Source organism: Styela clava, chromosome 12 (assembly GCF_964204865.1).
Source record: "Styela clava chromosome 12, kaStyClav1.hap1.2, whole genome shotgun sequence".
Taxonomy (NCBI): domain Eukaryota; kingdom Metazoa; phylum Chordata; class Ascidiacea; order Stolidobranchia; family Styelidae; genus Styela; species Styela clava.
The window spans coordinates 17,277,501-17,280,000 of NC_135261.1; the positions used below are offsets into that span (position 1 = coordinate 17,277,501).

At 52.3% G+C, this 2,500-nt stretch overlaps 1 non-coding gene across 1 annotated transcript in view; it reads left to right on the forward strand.

The window, feature by feature from the left end:
* Positions 1-1,173: 1,173 nt before the first annotated feature.
* Positions 1,174-2,500, forward strand: part of LOC144430885 (small subunit ribosomal RNA) — a 1,810-nt gene continuing 483 nt past the window's right edge. Inside the window, exon 1 of the ribosomal RNA XR_013479797.1 lies at positions 1,174-2,500. This exon is cut by the window's right edge and continues 483 nt beyond it. This is a non-coding gene — a ribosomal RNA (small subunit ribosomal RNA).

Consider the following 2,500-nt stretch of genomic DNA (forward strand, 5'->3'; position numbering starts at 1 on the left):
AAAAAAGTTAAAGTGCAAACGTGCAAGCATACTAACCTAACCCTAGGTAAGGCATGTTAGAGCGAAAGACAGTAAACTCGAATGAGCCAAGAAAGAGCGGCGTGCGGGGCCGGTCGGAGCGCACACATCTCTCGGTGGCTGGCGGGCGAGAGAGTGCTGCGTCGCCGGCATCGGCGTCGAAAGAAGCCGAGCCGAAAAAAGTTAAAGTACAAACGTGCAAGCATACTAACCTAACCCTAGGTAAGGCATGTTAGAGCGAAAGACAGTAAACTCGTATGAGCCAAGAAAGAGCGGCGTGCGGGGCCTGTCGGAGCGCACACATCTCTCGGTGGCTGGCGGGCGAGAGAGTGCTGCGTCGCCGGCATCGGCGTCGAAAGAAGCCGAGCCGAAAAAAGGTAAAGTACAAACGTGCAAGCATACTAACCTAACCCTAGGTAAGGCATGTTAGAGCGAAAGACAGTAAACTCGAATGAGCCAAGAAAGAAGCCGAGCCGAAAAAAGTTAAAGTACAAACGTGCAAGCATACTAACCTAACCCTAGGTAAGGCATGTTAGAGCGAAAGACAGTAAACTCGAATGAGCCAAGAAAGAAGCCGAGCCGAAAAAAGTTAAAGTACAAACGTGCAAGCATACTAACCTAACCCTAGGTAAGGCATGTTAGAGCGAAAGACAGTAAACTCGAATGAGCCAAGAAAGAGCGGCGTGCGGGGCCGGTCGGAGCGCACACATCTCTCGGTGGCTGGCGGGCGAGAGAGTGCTGCGTCGCCGGCATCGGCGTCGAAAGAAGCCGAGCCGAAAAAAGTTAAAGTACAAACGCGATGCTAATGAGCGAGCCGTTGTCTCGACTAATATGTAGGGGGCGTTCGATCGAGCGTCTGGCTTGAGCGCTTGTCGGCCTAGCAGAACGGTCGCATTGTTATGACCGGGTTTTAGGCACCGCTGCAGGCGGCCGGCAGAGCTCTTGTTTGTGCGAAACTGAATGGATCGAGCCCGAGAGAGGGCGAGCAAAGAAAAAACGCAAATCGCTCCGCCTGGCACTGCCGGCGAGAGCGTGGACGTCGCGGCCAGCGACTGTCGAAGCTGAGTACGGCCGCAGGCGATCGCCTCGGTCTTAAACGAATGCGACGAGCACGCGCCGGGCGGCCCAGCAAGGGCCGAGCGCAGCTGTCGCAGCTATCTGGTTGATCCTGCCAGTAGTGATATGCTTGTCTCAAAGATTAAGCCATGCAGGTGCAAGTACGAGTTCTCGTAAAGCGAAACTGCGAATGGCTCATTAAATCAGTCTTGGTTTATTTGGTCTCGTGAGCGAAGTGGATAACTGTGGTAATTCTAGAGCTAATACATGCATTAAGCGCCGACTTCGGGAGGCGCGCTTTTATCAGATCAAAACCGACCGGGTTCGTCCTGTGACGTTTGATGACTCTGGATAACCACGCGGATCGTACGGTCTCTGCACCGACGACGTATCATTCAAGTGTCTGCCCTATCAACTGTCGAAGGTACGCTACGTGCCTACCTTTGTGATAACGGGTAACGGGGAATCAGGGTTCGATTCCGGAGAGGGAGCCTGAGAAACGGCTACCACATCCAAGGAAGGCAGCAGGCGCGCAAATTACCCATTCCCGACACGGGGAGGTAGTGACGAAAAATAACAATACAGGACTCTAACGAGGCCCTGTAATTGGAATGAGTACATCCTAAAACTCTTAACGAGTATCCATTGGAGGGCAAGTCTGGTGCCAGCAGCCGCGGTAATTCCAGCTCCAACAGTGTATGCTAAAGTTGTTGCGGTTGAAAAGCTCGTAGTTGGTTTTTGGGCGAGCGCCGCCGGTCCGTCGCAAGGCGTGTCACTGGTTGCGTTCGCCTCACCTTCGGTTCTCCGTCGGTGCTCTTGACTGAGTGTCGGCGGTGGCCGATAAGTTTACTTTGAAAAAATTAGAGTGTTCAAAGCAGGCTGTTCGCCTGCATAGTGTTGCATGGAATAATGGAATAGGACCTCGGTTCTATTTTGTTGGTTTTCGGAGCACGAGGTAATGATTAAGAGGGACAGACGGGGGCGTCCGTACTCTGCCGTTAGAGGTGAAATTCTTGGATCGACGGAAGACGAACTACTGCGAAAGCATTCGCCAAGAATGTTTTCTTTAATCAAGAGCGAAAGTCAGAGGTTCGAAGACGATCAGATACCGTCCTAGTTCTGACTATAAACGATGCCAACTAGCGATCGGGAGGCGTTACCATGACGACCTTTCCGGCAGCTCCCGGGAAACCAAAGTCTTTGGGTTCCGGGGGAAGTATGGTTGCAAAGCTGAAACTTAAAGGAATTGACGGAAGGGCACCACCAGGAGTGGAGCCTGCGGCTTAATTTGACTCAACACGGGGAAACTCACCCGGCCCGGACACAGGTAGGATTGACAGATTGAAAGCTCTTATTTGATTCTGTGGGTGGTGGTGCATGGCCGTTCTTAGTTGGTGGAGCGATTTGTCTGGTTAATTCCGATAAC